The sequence below is a fragment of the Thalassophryne amazonica genome, chromosome 1 (assembly GCF_902500255.1).
Source record: "Thalassophryne amazonica chromosome 1, fThaAma1.1, whole genome shotgun sequence".
NCBI lineage: Eukaryota > Metazoa > Chordata > Actinopteri > Batrachoidiformes > Batrachoididae > Thalassophryne > Thalassophryne amazonica.
Genome location: NC_047103.1, coordinates 54,335,421 through 54,355,072, shown reverse-complemented (window position 1 = coordinate 54,355,072; position 19,652 = coordinate 54,335,421). Strand labels below are relative to the sequence as shown.

Genomic DNA, 19,652 nt, shown 5'->3' with positions numbered 1-19,652 from the left:
AACAATAAGCTCTGTTAATGAATATTGTATTTTTTTATTTTATTTACTCAATAGTTGTTCATTTGCATGAATTACAGTATACAACAGAAGTGTGTACAGCCCGGTATATGGCAAATTATTCCAAATTATGTCATCTCTCAGCAGGGGCGCCGCCATGGATTTTGTGATCTATGAAGAGCATTTGTAGTGGGCCATCCCCACAGCCTGCCACTAGGCCGGTGGAAAATTTTGATACTGTTTTACATAAAACTATTCATTTTAATAATATTTTTGGCTATCATTCCCATATTTGTGTAAAGAAAATTGTGATTTGACAGTTACTTGGTAGGGAAAGCACTGAAAATACAAGACTGATTCTCTAGACTGACAAAAATACATACGTATGTGAGGCTGGTTGTTGCTATTTAAACTTATGATTTCCAGAAAATGAACCATTTCTCTTTCCTCTATGTTCATTTTGTGAATTGTTTTGTAATTTGTGTGTGTAGCATGGCCCAAGCAGAGGGCCAACCCTTTGAATCTGGTCTGCTTGAGGTTTCTTCCTCAGAGGGAGTTTTTCCTTACCACTGTTGCTCTGGGGGTTGGTAAGGTTAGACCTTACTTGTGTGAAGCGCCTTGAGGGAGGCAGCCTTGTGCTTTCGCGCTATATAAATTTTTCAATTTAATTTTCAATTTATTTTCATTTATATAATGAAAATAATATAAATAAATAAATGAAAATAAATTTAAATTAAACTGAATTTCTCTGATTGGATTGAGAGTAGTCACCCAGTCTGCATGCACAACAAATGTTTCCTGTTCCTACTGTAAAGCAAGGGGATAAGAGTCCCACACTACTGACCAAACATTATATTTCAGTGGTAGATGATCGTTTTAAACCATTAAAATAGTTCTGAAATAAATACAGACTATAGGCTTTTTTATTTCAGAACTATTTGAAATAATGTGCGGAACATGAGCCATTTTTTGAGCAAGCTTGCTAAACGATTGCCTGCACTGATTAGTTAACTACAACAATGAAATGCATAAATCCAGTTTTCTTCAGAAGTATGCGCTAAACATAGGGAGAAAAGTGAGCTAGTTTATGAACAAAGTTAGGAACAGAAAACAACAAACACTTCAGAACTTTCCGTCACAGACCCACCTCACCTGTGAAAGAACTGGCATTCTGACGACCCTTTACTTTTTTCACCTCCAGTCTAAGCTTTTTGTTTTTTCGTCTCTGAGCTGTTTTGCACTCGCTGTGTGAAACGTTTTTGCATCAGTCTGACTGAGCAGCAGGTGGACAGAACCATTTTATGTAAATAGAGAGGGGGTGGGGGGTGAGCTTTGAGAAATGTTTCCAAAACAAATAAACATAGTTACGAATACATTGTAAATACAATATATGTGTGATTGTAAGTTTGTAAATGAGTGTCATATTATTTTGTCAGTATTATAATGGTATTAAGGTCCTATCAGGGCCCCTGGAATTCTTCTCCTTATTCTCCCCTTTTAGGTGCCCCTGTGTCTCAGTAATTGCATTTTATCAAAGCTGACAAGTGGGATTTCCTCTGAACAGTGCAAACAAACGATACTATAAAAGGACTCTATTGAAAGCACAATCTCCAGAGTGGAAACTCAGTGCAACAAAAGTGAGTATAAGTATGCATAAGCTTTAATATAAAACATCTAAATCACTTTTACAGCCAGTTGTAAAAAAAAGAAAAAGTGAGGGACAGATACTGAGTCAGTGAACATTTCTTGGCGTCCATGTGAATCAGTCTGTAATACACAAAATGGGTTTGTTAGTGTATGTAACAACAGAGTGAACGAGTGAGGGAAGCTCTCAAGGCACCAAAGACAAAGCTTCTGTGGGTGTGGCTGGAGAAACTGGGCAACTTTTGTCTGTTGCTTCACCAGATCTGCAGTAGAGTGGTATCAAGGACTTTCTTTATTCAAACAAAAACAGGTGAACTCTAGACTCTTGTCTCCCATGTGCCTTCTGGCATACTGCAGCTGAAATTTCACATCTTCTTTTTGTGCCACTCTGTTGTGAAGCTGTAACATGAAACAACAAACAAAATTCCCAGTTGCTCCAGTCACATCAATGGAAGCTTGTATCTCCTTCAGAGTTGTAACTGGTATTTTAGAAGCTTCCCTCACTGTCCTGCGACATTTGCTATCACTATATTTTTGAACTGAGCCTGTTCTAAACAAAATCAGTATAATGTTACTGATTGAAATGAACACAAAGATAGTATATGCAGTCAGTTTGAAATGTTATTTTATCCATCCTGTGGTTTGTCTTAAAAAAAGAACCTGGCTGTAAAAGTGAAGATTTAGCTGTGTTTACTTTAAAGGGTGTGCGTATTTACACTAACTTTTGTCGCATTCAGTTTCTACTTTGGGGCCTGTGTTTTCAGTATTTGTTTTTGATTGCTCATAAGAAAAAGACTTCACTTCTGAATCATTTGACCTTTAAATTGATGTTACACTGGAGCGTACTAATGTCTGTTGTATCCTGTAATCGTTGTCCGGATGCACTTTTCTAATGGCTGTTACTGTATATAATACAGCCATATGGGCCCAAACTACAACACGGATTCTAGATTTATTACTTTATTATATCTTGCAGTTCAGTGATGCAGAAACGTCTAATTCACTTTTTTGTTTGTTTAATTTGTCTCTCGTTTCAACTCGTCTCTAAAAGAAACATCACTGTGCCTTGTGAAATGGAATCATCCTGAAAATAAATGATTTTTGGCTTGAGTACTTTTCTGTGAAACATTTATTCTTGTTTCCAGCAGCGTGCAGGCCCAAATTCTCTGGGACACACACACACACACACACACACACACACACTGCACATGTCCACTACTGCTGCAATCGGAATGCAAAATATTACAGTGAAACAATGTGCATTCCATAATCTACAGCACAGATAGAAAAATGTGCCCCCAGATCCCAGAATGTGCTACTTTTCCCACGTAGCACATTGTTGCTCATGTCAATGTCCATTGTGTTGGACAAAGAAAGTACTCAGCCAGTTTGAGGATACATGAGGATGGAGCTGCATTGTCTTTAGTACTCTTGTTACAAATGTAAATGTTTGATCATCTCATCCGTAGTGACCTTCTCATTTATGTCCTCCTTAAATTCACTCTAACATGTAACTGTTTACTTGGGATTCAGGTAATACAGCCACAGGACAGTCTCAACGCCTTTAATCAAATGTCTCAGCTCAATTCATACACTGTCTGTGGGGAAACGTAGCTATTTTGGCTACCACAGGCTGTTGTATGTGAGAATAATGAATTTGAGTGTAAAGTGCAGTCTTTCAGCTTGAATTTGTGCGTATTTACAACCGCTTTGGGAGAGCAGCCTCCAGAGCAGAGGTGAACCTGAACCTCGCCTGAATGTATGACCTCTGTTTGGCTTCAGACATTGGCAGATTATCTCCACAGACAATCAACTGGAAACAACTGAACTTTAAAACGACAACAACAAAAGTATATATTAAACTGACCAGTGAATCAGTGAGTCTATTCAAAGGTGGTGGTCAGTGCTCGACTGAGTGTCGTTCCAATTTGAAGGGTGATAGCATCCTGGCACCTGTTACAGAGATGGTATGAATTATAAAGTACCTCCATTTTCCAAGCTTATAATAAATTTGACAAACTAAATGAGAATTATTGTTCATACAAATCATCACTTTTACAGCCAGTTTTCTTTGGAGAAGTCAGTGGATGGATACATAAACATTTATATGGATACATAAACATTTCCTTGTCACTGAATATGTAATTCATTAAGAAATACAAGCACTGTGGAACTGTAGCTGTCTGGAGTTGGCAATTCTCAAAAATGTAGTGATCTTGCAAGAAGGAAACCAGTGAGGGAAGACACCAAGACAACCATAACAACTGTGGAGGAGCTATAGGTTTCTGAGAGTTCAGAGACTTTCCATAGCACAAATTTTGTCTGTTTCATCAGCAGTTATACAGTTACCTTTTAAGCACAGGAAATCTTTTAAAGAAGATGTGAAATTTCAGCTACAGTTACCAGAAGCCTTATAGATTTGATGTTTTCTCAAGTTAAAATTCATCTCTTTTCCACTCCACAATGAAGCTCTGACCTCTGGCACAACAGATACAAGTTGTACTGTGCATAGCTTCTCCAGTCATAACCACAGAGGCCTATAACCCCTTTGAAGTTGTCATTGGTGTCTTGGTGGCTTCCCTCACTCATCTTCGTTTTGCACAGTTACACTGTTATACCGTAGTGTTTGTATTTCTTAATGATTGATGTAAATGAAGTCCAAGACATAGGGGAAATTGGGGCACAGTGAATCAGTAGCTACATCTGCAAAACTACATATATATTTTCGGCAGCTATGCCATATTTTTATGCATAAAGACCCCCTTATAAATTAGTGTTTTGTTTTTGGATACATTAAGGGTAAAACTAAGTGGCAAGTGAAGTCAATTTTTTTTTATCAAAAGTAAATTTTGTGGATGTCAGTGTCTTTGTTTCTCACAACAGAGAAAAAGTAGCCCAAAAAATTATTAGTTAGAAGACTACCCCGTCCAACTGATGAGCATGTGTTATGTCTTCTCCAGACTATCAGCTATTTGATAACATGACTCGTGTGTCACATGCACCCGGGGCACAGTGAATCAGTCTAGAAAGTGATTTACTAAGCCCCATTATCAAGTGGATGACAAAAGCTTATACATTTATTTTTCCATGAATTATTTCTATAATTTGTGTATATAAACAACTGTTTTCACATTTGAACAGAAATGATGACAGCTGTATTTATAATGATTTCTAAAGGACTTATATCACTATATAAGACACTCACACATTACATAGCTGGTTTGTTGGATTATAGTTTGTATATACATTGGCATATATTTAAGAATTTTGAAGAAATCTTTATAATCATGTGTTTATGCTGCCACAAAACAACATTTCTGATCCACTGTGCCCCAGCGTTCCGTATTCAGTGACTTTGAAATGTTTATATTAGCCATCCCCTGACTTGTCTGAAGGAAACTGGCTGTAAAAATGGATTTCTCTCTCTCTCTCTCTCTCTCAAAAAAAAAATCCTTATTTGATTTGTTCAATTACGTATGGGTTCTGAAAATGGAGGGACTGTGTATAACAAGAACATAGTTTGGACAAACCCAAGCAAACACTGATAAGCTTACAACTGAGAAGAGACTTTTCTGGAGAACGCGTTTACAATGTACATTTCACTGATTTTGACCCTTTGCCTTTTCACACCCAATTCAATGGAGTTCTTGGGGTTACCGTGCCTAACATACATACCAAGTTTAGTGATAATCAGACAATTATAAAAGAAGTTACCATGGTCAATGTATGCAACAGTGACCTTGATCTTTGGAACCCCACGTTTTTGGGGTTATTATGCATAATACCCATACCACGTTTGGTGCCAGTTGAGCTAGTACAACTGAATTAATCTTTCTCACAAGTGAAAATTTGCTTGACTGATTGATTGGCTCTTAGTGACATCTAGCCTGCTGGCTGCACTGTGAGGAAAAAATGGTTTTAATTTCTAAGTGGTTAATGTAATATTTTTCTCCAAGCTCTTGAATTAAAGCTGAACATCTACACGAAGCACATCATGTTTCATTTCAACCTCATTGTGGTGTTGCACGGATGCAAAACTGCAAAAATTGTGTTCCTGTTCAACCAATGGATCTGGCTATAAATCAGGATGAATGATGAAGTGACAGATCACGGCTTCTTCATTCACTAAAAGAATTCTGAGTTGAAAGGTTCAAGACTTGAATATTTTTGATGTTTCTTTTAGATGCCACAAAGCAGAGATAGACCAACTGATGTGCTGTCAAAATCTAGCTGTTTTTTTTTTGTTGTTTTGTGCACCCCTGCCTCTGCACAGTGAGGTGTACATTTCACACATGCTGACCTAGAAACACAGATCTATCCCCTTATTCATGTTAAGTGAAGGGACACTATTCATGCTCGAATGGAGGCTGAGTCTCCCTCTTCATGCCGTGTTTTTACCATCCCTTTCAAGTGTAATGAAACAAAATGACCTGGAACAAACAGACGACAATGAGGTCTTTAATAAGAGCTGCGCTGGGCCTGCCCACACTGGTTTATTGTTTCACTGCAATCCAATGAACGCTTTTAAAACTGCACCGAGAGTACAGTACACACTGAATTCCAAAGGTGAAACTTTGTTTTCTTTGCTACAAAGGCTAAAACAGTTACCGAAAACAGTGTGTAAATTCACTCCTCACATTCCTTCTCTTATGACCCAATATTATTTAAAAAAAAGCTACAATTTGTAGAATTTAGAGATGTTTATTTGCAGAAATGCAATATGGCATTCATGGAGGCCATCATGTTGATACAGTAACCCAAAAGGGACATACTTAATCCACCTTGACACTTGCATGAATTTGATCCCCGCATTGGCCCACAACCTGGTGTGCCAATGGGTAAACTCGACGTAAACGGTTGTAAACTGTGTGAGGCTGCGTGAAATGTTCAAAATTTCTGGTATGCCTAAATTTCGTGCCACTTGCGTGAACTAGTTCTGAACATTGCGCAACCTTTTCTCAAACACTGCATGTCAATGCGTGTCATCGCGCACAGGGCATCTGAGCAATTACGATGAGATTCATCTATAATAAACATAACTTTACAGATACGTTATGTAAGCCATAAGAAGGAATGAAAATGCAACTGTTATACCAATCAATTACAATATATCTATTATAAATAGTTACCTTTGAGACAAGATTCCAAAAGATTCCACCACACAATATGCACAAGACAACCTGCAGATGTAGATGATTTCTCTGTGATTCTGGGAGTGATGAGAGTGATTTCATCAGCTAAGTTCTGACAGCAAATGGCACAGGCTTTATTTTATATAGCGTGGTGTCAAGTGGGACAAAGCAGGACCAAATAATGCCACAACTGATTCACGCATGCGCAAAGTGGTTGCGGCAATGACATGCCTTTGCAGGAACAATATGCGTTGTGAGTACCATGTCATACACTGTACGGAAACAATGCACCAACAATAGTTGAACAGGGTGTAAATCAGTTGTGTGACGGCGTGCCATTGTGTGCCGATGCACACCATTTTCGGTCACGCATTGGGTAAAAAAACTTACACGCAAACATGACGTGAATAGTGCGCAATCCAGGCTTCACGGTTTCAAGTGTACCATCTAAATAACGCATTGGCACGATGAATTGCGCGGCAGTAGTGCAACCGGAAGGCTGAAGACGAAAAGAAGAGCAATCAGCGGTTGCTCTCCTGTGCTCTGTCTGCTGGTTAGTGCAGGTTAACAAGTTTGCGAACACTGAGTATTGGGAAATAGAGGATCATTTCCTGCAATAGCTCCTCCCCATGTCACATCTCATGCCTTTTAGTGGTTACAAATGAAAAAGGGTTACAAAATAAATCAGGTCAAGATCGATCTGAGAGCGTGTGATGATGCTGAAGAGTACTTTTTTAAAGAGTTTTCTGAATCATCTTGTTTTCCTGAAGGCGTGACTGTTTATACATGTGCTGCCTGTCGCAAATACATAAAGGTTGAGACATTTCTTTTCAGTCTCAACCTTTAAAACAAGAAGATGACTTGCTGTTTTGCTACCAAACCTTTCAGCAGTTTTAATGTTTTAGTGGTGCAGGTTTCTCTGTGCGGAGCAGCATGGGAGGGAAGCGTGTCGTGAAAAATAGCCAGGCAGTGTGGCTCTTTCACTGGCTTCATGTGGTGCCAGTTGACTGTACCAGCAGGAGTCAGAGTATGTAGGCTGCCAAATATAACTCTGGCCAGTCCACTGCCTTAAATGTAAAAAAAATGCCCAAAATACATTTGGACCTGTTTGAAAGAAGATAGACAGTTTGAGGATCAAGAAGACTGATTTATTATGATTAGAGTTAAAATAGCTCATGTATAAATACCGTTGTAGTCGTCCACCAAACTGTGAATAATCGCTGAGTCATTGACTAGCATGGTGGTTAGCGTGTTTGGCTGGAGCTCAGTGCTGCCCCATTCTCCATGTACATTTGGAGATGCATCATTAAGTGGATCTGGGGTAAAAGTTTGGCCAACTTAGCATGTGAATCCATACCGGCTCTGCTGTGATGACCCCAAACAAAAACGGGACCTGCCAAAAGAAAATTCCCTCATTATCTGGAAACAGATGCAGGGTTTTGCTGCCAGACAGGGAAAAAAATGGAACGATACATGGCTCCATCGTATTGATTTAAAATTACAGCTTCATACAGCTCTTAATAAATAGCAAAGAAAACAGCAGGAAAGGCCAGGTGGTTAAGGAAATACCAGGCCACATACCAAGAACCTACACTCAAGGCTCAATGTCTGACTTCCATGCTCAGTCTTTGTGTTTTCTGTGTTCACTCACTGACTCAGCTGAAATTAATGTCCTGCAAAAATAATGTGAAACCAGTGTGTTGCCCATGGGGATCCACGGGCTCAAGATTGAACCAAAATACATAGGCATACCAAATGACAAATGTCAGCTCTCTCCAGTTCATCCATGATTGAAATCATACACATGCACGCATACACGTACACACAGAGGCCACTTGGCATTTAATATATAGAAGCAGGACTGCATCTTGTGATTATTTGCAAAACTTATTATTTTCTTGATTAATCGGTTAGTTGTTAGGTCCATAAAATGGTGAAGAATTTGGATCGGTGTTTTCCAGAGCCCAAGATGATGCCTTCAAATGTCTTGTTTTTTCCACAGCTCAGTTTACTGCCAGAGGTGAGTTTTAAAAAACAAACAGTCAAGTCAGAAAATACACACATTTAAAAAGCTGAAATCAGTTTTTTAATGACTCAGAGTGATTAGTCGATTAGCAAAGTAGTTTTTGATTAATCTCTGTACCCTAATGTAAGAGTCTTTCATGCTTGGAATACATACATCAATCAGGGATTTTTTTTTAAACTCAAGATATGAAATGATAGGCTATTTCTTAATTTCTGATGTTTGCACAGGATTAAAATTGAAAGGGCTGCAAGGACATGAAGGGTGGCTGTGTTTCTTGAACTGTAAAACGTGAGTGAGTGTATTCCAAACAGACCCACAGGATCAGCTCTGCATTATGAAAAAAAAATATCTGAAGTAGACCACCAAAAACAAACAAAAAAAAAAACCCACAAAACAAAGCAACATTCTTTACAAGAGCCATAATTGCTTGTCTGACTTGTTGACTTTTCAGGTGCAATTCTAAACAAGCTTGTTAATAGATCTTTGCAGATGGTTGTGTAGTAATTTTAAAAAAACATAACATGCTGTGAAGTACATGACTGGTGATGGAATAGTGAACTATTTTCCTAGAAAAGCAATATTAGACTCCTTTTCTACCCCAACACACATCGCTACACTCAACATCCCATAGTTTGTTCAGATGATGGAGAAAACTATAGAGGACATTGTGTCTTTATCAATGTCAGCTGACTGATGAAGACACAATAGTTTTGAAACATTAAGTCGACATGCCTGCTGTCCTTGAGCTGCGAAACACCTGATTCAGCTGTTTTTTTTTTGTTTTTTTTTGTTTTTTGCTGGCAGATGTGCAGAATGTTGTTACTGAACAAGTGAACCCATTTTCCCAGAAAACATAGGTCAACGTGACAAGTCTCCAGTCAGTCTGTGGTCCATCCCAAGATGCGTCACTGGCATCAAAATTAGTAATATGTTTATGTCATCAGATGGACAGGAGGAAACACAAGAAGACACCTCAACCCTAACGGGTGGGTTTTAAAAAAACAAACAAACAAACAAAAAAACAAATGAAATGAACTTTTAGTCCAGCAGTAAGCTGTGTATTCTAAAAGGACACCCAGGGGTCACATCTTTGTTTTTTGCCATCATATAAACACAGCAGAGCCCTGAACCATGTCAGATCTATGGCAACGGAGCTTACTGTATATCTTTTCTGTTTGCACTACCTATCTAGAGGTCTGAAGATAATAAAACACTGAGGTCATTTTTATCATAAAAGAATGTTTGCATACAGATTTTTACAGCTGGTTTGATTTTACTGCCATTTGCTCAATTTTTCCTATGATGCAAGACGTGCTTCATCACATGCCGTTACCATGGTAGCACATCACCTGATAAAGTGTTCCATTATAGCCAATATAACAAGTGGCTCCCAGATCATGGTCTCAGATTTGCTTTATTTTCTTTTTTTTTCCAACTTTAAAGACAATAACATTTACATTGTCCTGAGACTGGGCATCGCACAAAGATTACATACAATTACAAATCAAAAACAAATCCAGGCATAGGTTTATGCTCTATTTAAGAAAGTCAATGATTGGCTCCCCATCTTCTATCAAAGACCGAAGCATTTCAGTGAAGTTGAGCTGTCAGCCGCCCCATTATGTAGATGTGTTTGAATTTTTCTGTCCATTGTTCAACTGTGGGAGATTCCAGTTTCAGCCAATAAACTGTGATCTTTTTTTGCGGTCATCAAAAGAAGGTGAAGCAGAAATTTTTGATACTGAGAAAAGTTAGATATTTGCTTTATTTTCACATCTTTTATAGTAGAGTATGGTACGGTGGGCCTAAGAGGCCACATGCACTGCAAGATATGAAAAATACAAAATAATATGTATATGGCACAGACATGAATGAGTGAAGCTCTTCAGCATCTCACCATGTCATTTAGGTCATTCGGACTGTTTTTTGAGCAAATGCTTCAGGGGAGCATTAGCATGGCTAAAAGCTTTCAGGTTCGGGGGGGTGGGGGCTCTGCCCTCCTAAGCCCCCTGCCTTTTTAAGTTTTTTCTTTATTTGCCTCTCACATTCCTGGAAGCTCCTCACCATCTAAGCATGTCATTTAGGTCCTTCAGACTTTGTTTTTTAGTAAAATGGTTCTGGGGAGCATGAGTATGAGGAATGGTCTATTTGAAGAGTTTCAGTCAGGTTTTAGAATTCATCATAGTACAGAAACAGCATTAGTGAAGGTTACAAATGATCTTCTTATGGCTTCGGACAGTGGACTTATCTCTGTGCTTGTTCTGTTGGACCTCAGTGCTGCTTTTGATACTGTTGACCATAAAATTTTATTACAGAGATTAGAGCATGTCATAGGTATTAAGGGCACTGCGCTGCGGTGGTTTGAATCATATTTGTCTAATAGATTACAGTTTGTTCATGTAAATGGGGAATCTTCTTCACAGACTGAAGTTAATTATGGAGTTCCACAAGGTTCTGTGCTAGGACCAATTTTGTTCACTTTGTACATGCTTCCCTTGGGCAGTATTATTAGACGGTATTGCTTAAATTTTCATTGTTACGCAGATGATACCCAGCTTTATCTATCCATGAAGCCAGAGGATACACACCAATTAGCTAAACTGCAGGATTGTCTTACAGACATAAAGACATGGATGACCTCTAATTTCCTGCTTTTAAACTCAGATAAAACTGAAGTTATTGTACTTGGCCCCACAAATCTTAGAAGCATGGTGTCTAACCAGATCGTTACTCTGGATGGCATTTCCCTGATCTCTAGTAATACTGTGAGAAATCTTGGAGTCATTTTTGATCAGGACATGTCATTCAAAGTGCATATTAAACAAATATGTAGGACTGCCTTTTTGCATTTACGCAATATCTCTAAAATCAGAAAGGTCTTGTCTCAGAGTGATGCTGAAAAACTAATTCATGCATTTATTTCCTCTAGGCTGGACTATTGTAATTCATTATTATCAGGTTGTCCTAAAAGTTCCCTAAAAAGCCTTCAGTTGGTTCAGAATGCTGCAGCTAGAGTACTGACGGGGACTAGCAGGAGAGAGCATATCTCACCCGTGTTGGCCTCTCTTCATTGGCTTCCTGTTAATTCTAGAATAGAATTTAAAATTCTTCTTCTTACTTATAAGGTTTTGAATAATCAGGTCCCATCTTATCTTAGGGACCTCGTAGTACCATATTACCCCATTAGAGCGCTTCGCTCTCAGACTGCGGGCTTACTTGTGGTTCCTAGGGTTTGTAAGAGTAGAATGGGAGGCAGAGCCTTCAGCTTTCAGGCTCCTCTCCTGTGGAACCAGCTCCCAATTCAGATCAGGGAGACAGATACCCTCTCTACTTTTAAGAAGAGGCTTAAAACTTTCCTTTTCGCTAAGGCTTATAGTTAGGGCTGGATCGGGTGACCCTGGACCATCCCTTGGTTATGTTGCTTTAGACGTAGACTGTGGGGGGGTTCCCATGATGCACTGTTTCTTTCTCTTTTTGCTCCGTATGCATCACTCTGCATTTAATCATTAGTGATCGATCTCTGCCCCCCTTCTCGGCATGTCTTTTTCCTGGTTCTTTCCCTCAGCCCCAACCAGTCTCAGCAGAAGACTGCCCCTCCCTGAGCCTGGTTCTGCTGGAGGTTTCTTCCTGTTAAAAGGGAGTTTTTCCTTCCCACTGTGGCCAAGTGCTTGCTCATAGGGGGTCGTTTTGACCGTTGGGGTTTTTCATAATTATTGTATGGCCTTGCCTTACAATGTGGAGCGCCTTGGGGCAACTGTTTGTTGTGATTTGGTGCTATATAAGAAAAAAGTTGATTGATTGGTTGATTGATGAGCATGACTAAAACCTTTCAGCTTCTAGGGTGGGGGGAGCTCCACCCCACAGACCCTCCTAATTACAAGCCTCTTAACCCCCTCCCACTTTAAGTATTTTCTAATGTAGATGTAAATTAATATTCAAAGTTTGCAGCTAGTTGACAGTAGGGCTGTACAATATGGTCAAATTATCGTACCTCAATATTGTCATATCAATATGATATACGATATGACTATGATTTCACACAAAGTGCAGCAACAGTGAAAATTAAACATTATTAAACAAAACAGTAATAATACCACACTCATTTTGCACTCATCATAAGGTTAGGATACATTTCCCTCCAAAAGTATTGGACCACTTGGAATTTCACACATTTTAATTTGTTTATGCCATTTTAAATACAAGAAATACAAAAAAATGTAAAGAATAAAAAATTCAAAAATTATCTTCCTCAAACTCAAACTGAAAGCAAATCTCTACAACTTGTTAATACCTGTAAATAATAATCAGTTTTATTGCCAGTTTTCTTCAGACAAATCAGGGGATGGAAACGTGAACATGAAGGAGAAATGCTGCTATTAACAACTTGGACCTCATTTCTAGGATAAATTACAGTCGTTTACTCACTAATATAAATTTGGTGTCATTATTAGTCTGTGGGTCAAAGGACGTGTTCAGTTCAAATCTGAGGCAAACATTTTTCTTCTTCTACTAAGGTGGATTTGTTGTGAAGGTGTAGGAACACGGACCCACAACAGGGGGTGTTAAATGAACGGGCAATGGATAAGCCAAACAGTAACAATTTAATGTTGTAGTGCACAACAAAATACAGACAATCACAGTTTAGGTACCACCGAATTACAGATTTGAGTGATGTGTGGGCAGGCTTGAGGATAGGAGACACCCGTCCTGAGCCGAGCCGGATCCCACACGGCCCTCACCGCCAACGGATCTGAAGAACACTGGAGCCGCCAAGTCCTGTGTCCACAGGTGGTCACCGTCTCCAGCTGTCAGACCTGGTACTGCTGGCAGAGAACAGAAACAGTGTTGATGAGTGTGAGTTCGCATACTCAGTAATCCCACAGTCTGTATTCTTTTGGGAGGGAGCACCTCCACCTCCAATCACACACTCGTGCAGCTCCTGTCTAACCACTTATCTGGTTGGAGTGTGAAGCGAAGCCGTCGCTGATCACACCAAACGCCAATTCCACAGATAAGGAAAACACCACAGGAAAACGGCTGCAAAGAAGTTCAGATTATTACTCAATGTTTTAAGTCAGCAGAGAAAATGACCTCTTCTGATGGCTGATTTCTCGGTGGGGAGGTGGAGTTGCAGTCCGGCCTTTATGGTGGTGGTGATGTGGATGAGTGACAGCTGGTGCTGATGACGAGTGACAGCTGTCACTCCCGGTTGCTATGACGCCCTCTCATGCTTGAAGCCCGCACTTCAAGCAGGGCACCATCTGGTGGTGGTGGGCCAGCAGTACCTCCTCTTCAGCGGCCCACACAACAGGATTAGAACCTTTTGTGGTACACAGCATCAACTACTGTACAGGAGGAATCTAGCAGAGTCACTGATTTAAAAATGCAGCTCTTTTAACCAGACATATGTACATGTCAATCATCTGTCCAATCCGATTTCAGGGGAGTCCAGTATAACCCTGGCCTCCGCTCTCGCTCCACCCATGTCAGGAAGTGTTCAACATTTGGCATTTCCTGTTTCATTGTGGACTCAAAATTTGGCACTTCCTGTTACAGTGTGAACTTACCACTGAGTTCCCGCGAGATTCCATGAGATCTCATCTGTCGATCCAGGAAGTGTTTGACATTTGACATTTCCTGTTTCACTGTGGACTCAAAATTTGGCACTTCCTGTTTGGGACTCCCTGTACCTTGAGCAAGCCTTGCGCTGTTTTGCCCCGCATAGCGGCAAGAAGCTTCATTCTTCAAGCGGCATACTTCAAGTGGCGCAAGGCTTCATACTTCAAGTCGATTTCCTTACAGAAGGGAACGGAAAAAAGGGGGCGTGGCACTTTTTTGTCACAGATGCCTATTTTCTTGCTAACTTTGAAGGGCCATATAACAGATCAAATATAACAGTATAACAGATAATGTCTTGATTTTTTTTTTTTTTTATCTGTACTTATTGTCCATTTTCATCATAATGTAAGTGGGTCTGCCCCCCAATCCCAGAAATGCCCATTTATGTGGCCCATAAGGGGCAGGGAGGAAAAGGATTTTTATAATGGCAAGAAAATAGGTATCTGTACAAAAAAAGAAAAAAAAAATTGCCACTTTTCTGTTTTCAGACCCTTCTAGAAGGAAGACTATTTGGAGAATGAACCTAAGATTTAGGATTTTCCATAGTGGCTCTCAATTTACAATATATGTAAAAATGAAGCTATTCTGAGACCATGGACTGGGGAGATTATTACTTCCACCACCAAAACTGGAGGAGGTTATGTTTTCACCCCATTTGTTTGTTTATCAACAGCCTGAAGCAATTCTTCATATATCGTTATGAAATTTTTACTGAAGATTCATATTCTGATCGGCAAGAACTGATTCAGTTTTCAAGGTCATAAGTCAAAGTCAGGAAAAATCTCAGAAAATTGGAAAAATCCATATCTTTTAACGTTAAACAAATATTCAAAAGTTCATAAATGTCAAAAAACATCAAACCTCTTTCATATTTGGGAGAGTTATGTGGGATGGTATCCTTTATTGACTGACAATGGTTGATCTGGACCTGATTCAGTTTACAGATTTTGTGTCCAATTACATTTAAAAGTGAATCCCATTTAATGTATATTTTACATTATATCTTAATGAAACATGCCCCAGTCACTCTCATATTTGAAAGTGAGGTGCAGACTGGCACTCACTATCACGGCAAAGTTTGATCCGGATCTGATGTGGATTGCGGATTTTGTGGACATTTGAATTTAATATAGTACATTTTGCATTATATCTCAATCAAAAGTGCCTCAGTCATTCTCATTTTTCTGTTATGGATTCATCTACACCACCAAAATTGGATGGAGGTTCCAATTTTATACCTGTTTCGTCTATCTTCCAGTTATCAGTCGGAAACCAAGTCCCAAAAAGCAATGACAAACTGTGCATAGCACAAATAACTAATGTTCTGTGAAAGTTATTTGAAAAAGAATTCAGAAACTGAAAAAAACTTGGAAAAAACAAACCTGACAACACCACCAAATAACTTCGATTCAAGTGCATGAACTAAATGTATGCTCCTGACATTTGATCACATCTAATTTAGCTGAAGAAAAGACCCTTCTAACAGGACTTTTTTTTTCAAGGTAAAATTTTGTGGAATTGAAATCGAGTGTTGGTGGAGGTTTGTGCTCCACGAACATCATGCTGTAGTTTTTCATGAGTTGATTTCATGTGGAATGACCCATGTTACAAATACTTTGACTCCAGAATTACGACTGTGCAGCCACATTGGTTTTGCAATTAGGATGTCAAATGTATTTGCTGTTGCCATGTACGAGTGACCTTTGCCATGTTTGCCAACAATAAAAAGTCATCTTTATGCTTGAGCAGAGCAGCAAACTCACCTTTCCTTTGCTTTCTTTCACATTTCCCAAAGTGATTGATGGAATCCACGGTGATAAACGTTCACCGTTACCACCTGTGTGTGTGTGAAGTTTCATCTCTCTGACAGGCAAAGGTCAGGTGCTGTCTCCGCCCACAAGTGTGCCACTATTATTTCTGATTTACGCATTGATTTATGTACGTGTGCCACAGCGGGTGACTGATGAGGGGCCACTTATCAGTGATGACATCAGGTTTGCTCTGTGGGAAACCATCAGTATTGCTGTTTGTGCTGTCATCTGACCGCAGATGGCCCATTGCCAATCTGCTTACAGAGACGTTTCCAGAATGTCATGTCATCTTCTACCTGGAGAAGCGTGTTAACAAACTACCCTGATGTAATGAGCTGTAATTAAAGTAGCATCATTAGTGGGCTGTACTATGTGGGTCATCAGACGTCTCAGATTGTGAGATCAGACCCCCACCCATTATAAAACTGTCTTCAATATGTTTGTCATCTCCATTGTGGTGTTGTACAAACACAAAGATACCAAAGATTGTCATTGTCCAAGTATTTATGGACTTGACTTTAACTTGACAGTAAATGTCGTCATGGCAATCCCTCGGTGGTGAAGAAGATAATCATTTGATCAATTCCCAGACAGAATGGTGGGCGTAGAGATGACTGAACAGGCCTGGTCTTGATGTACACTGTTTCTGATGTGCTGCACATGGTTGCTGTGGGAAGCTTCTGGCGGTCATGATCTTGCTCTCTCTCTTTCCTTTTTGTCCTATGTGTTGTTTATCCACATCCTGTGTAGATCATTGCTTACCACTTGGTTTGGTCCCTTGCTTGTTCTTCCCAAGTCTTCCAGTCGATGGAGCAGCTCTTGAGGCTGTGCTTCAGGAGATTCTTGTAGCATTTCTTCTGCCCTCCTCTGGACTGTTTTCCTTTGCTCAGCTGTGCATAGAAGATCTGCTTGGAATGTCAGCTGTCATCCATTCTTACAACATGGCCCACCCACTGAGGTTGGTTCTTGATGATGCCACTCGATGCTCTGGAGTTTGGCTTCAGCCAGAATGCTGATGTTGGTACGGTAGTCTTCCCACCTGATGTGGAGGATACTCCTTAGGCAGCGTTGGTGGAATTGCTCAAGGGTCTTCAGGTGGTGGCGGTAGGTGGTCCAGGTCTCGGATCCGAACAGCAGGGTTGGCGTGACAACAACTTTATAGACAAGGATTTTTGTTTCGTGTTGAAAGTCTCTGTTGCTGAAAACATGGGTGCAAAACTGGCCGAAGGCAGTTGAGTCTGTGTTGGATCACATCATTGATGTCACTATTTGATGACACATGGCTGCCCAGTTATGGAAAGTGGGTCATGTTCTCCAGGACCTGTCCATGCAGTTTGATAGCAGGAAGCTTCGAATTGACCATGTTGGGTGGAGGCTGATGCGGGATCTGTGTCTTCTTCAGGTTGATGTGAAGACCAAGCTTGGTTTAGGCTTCATCAAAGGTTTGAAAGTATTTTCTGAACCCCTTCTTCCTTAAAGAATGACACACTGCTGTTGTCGGCTTATTGGAAGACCAGAAGCGAAGTGATGGTGATGTTCTTCTTGGCTTTCAGTCAGACCAGGTTGAAGAACTTTCCATTCGTTCCGTACACAGTGTCAGTGAATGGTGGCACCACGTTCTTGACCAGGAGGATTATTGCCACGAAGATGATGAAGTGAATAACTGAAGAAGTAACAGAGTGACTGTGACTTAGTGATGTAGCAAACATGCTTGTACTATAATGACTAAAAGTAAGTTGGAGACACAGGGGAGGTGATGGTCTAGTAGTTAAGCGTTGGGCTTGAGACCAGAGGATCCTCGGTTCAAATCCCAGCCTTACTGGAAAATCACTAAGGGCCGTTGGGCAAAGTCCTTAATTCCCTAGTTGCCCCTGGTGTGTAGTGAGTACCTTGTATGGCAGCACCCTGACATTGGGGTGAATGTGAGGCATCATTATAAAGTGCTTTGAGCATCTGATGCAGATGGAAAAGTGCTATATAAACGCCGTCCATTTACAATAACTGAGTAACAAAGTATTTAAGAGTAACTTAGCAAGTGAGAATAACTGACAGTAAATTTAGCTTTATAGTCTGGTAATTTTATATTCAGGAATTTTTTATGTTTTTCGAGCTTTATCTTTACTTCAATGTATTTAGAGTGCCTACATACTAAGAGTGGCAACAACTTGTGATTTGAAGGCATATTGTTTCCTCGCTCGATCCATTGTACACTGTGTCGAAGGACGGAAACGCCACAGTTATACTTGGCCTCCTGTCCGCGTTGTACCTCGCCTCATGTCGTGTGACTCCTCCTATGACGCCCCAGACTGCATCGAAAATTTATCAGCGCTTCCTTTGCCCATGGTCTACCTCGTTAACAAATATAATTTTGACTCAGCTCATATATCTTTGAGATATTGTGATGATGATTAATCAAACAGAGAAATGGCAACACAAACACAACCTCCTCATCAGAAGTATTAATATGTAAAAGGTGTAAGGCAGTGTGTAGAATTTATGAGCATGTTAATCTGACTTCAAAGATCTTAGGTGCCTGCGACTCTAAAACATGGGTTTTTAAAATGCATTAAATTCCTGGACTGACTGGAAACTGATTTCGTAAGCAGATGCCTGATGTGTCACAACCGCACAGATCATTCCCAAGAACAAACACACACTGATGTCAAAGCAGTAAAACACACATGTGGGCTTTTACACACACACAGCACATGTACACTCCCGTCTTCACACAGACAGACACACCCAAAATGGACAGATGTACACAGAGGAAGGAGGAAGGTGGAGACAGCTGAGCAGTAAATTCATACGACGGTCACAAAGGCGTCCATTCATGGAACTCAGGAATGTGGCCTAATCAGTAACAAATTAAATACTTTAAAGTTATGTTTGTCTTGAGGTCATGAAAATTCAGTAAGGTATGTCTTCTAGAATATATTCCATTTCTAAGGTAGAACTCTACTAGTGTATACTAAGATATATCTAAATGCCGTTGTTGGACTGATGCTATATTTATTTCAATTTATCTACATTATGAATTTTATATGTGAAAATGCTAAAATATGTTTTATTTCCTGCACTGTAGGGGGATTTAATGTGTTTTTTTTTTTTTTTATCAGGAAGGGAGTTGGAAATGGTGTGGTCAGCCATGTTATTTATATTCAGGCTTGTATTCCGTTATATAATTTTTTCGAGCTCTCTATTGACACAAGTCAGAAATATTTACACGTTACACTCTCTCTCACTCTCATCTTCACAGTAAAATCAGCAGTGTTAACACTGCCAGTGAACATATGGTCCCACTCTGACCAGAGTAGGACCATATGTACACTGGCAGTGTTAATTTAACACTATCAGTGTTAGTTTTACACTGGTGATTTTACTGTGTTCAACTGCTTTATCCAATCAAGGGTCGCGGGGGGCTGG

The 19,652-nt window shown here is 39.9% G+C and overlaps 1 long non-coding RNA gene across 1 annotated transcript; it reads right to left on the bottom strand.

The window, feature by feature from the left end:
* Positions 1 to 216: 216 nt before the first annotated feature.
* On the bottom strand, positions 217 to 18,956 carry LOC117510409. Its single transcript, XR_004560719.1, has 4 exons — positions 18,944 to 18,956; positions 16,742 to 16,745; positions 8,162 to 8,166; positions 217 to 363 (listed from the first exon to the last, which is right to left on the bottom strand). It is a non-coding gene; the product is annotated as an uncharacterized LOC117510409 (long non-coding RNA).
* Positions 18,957 to 19,652: the final 696 nt, after the last annotated feature.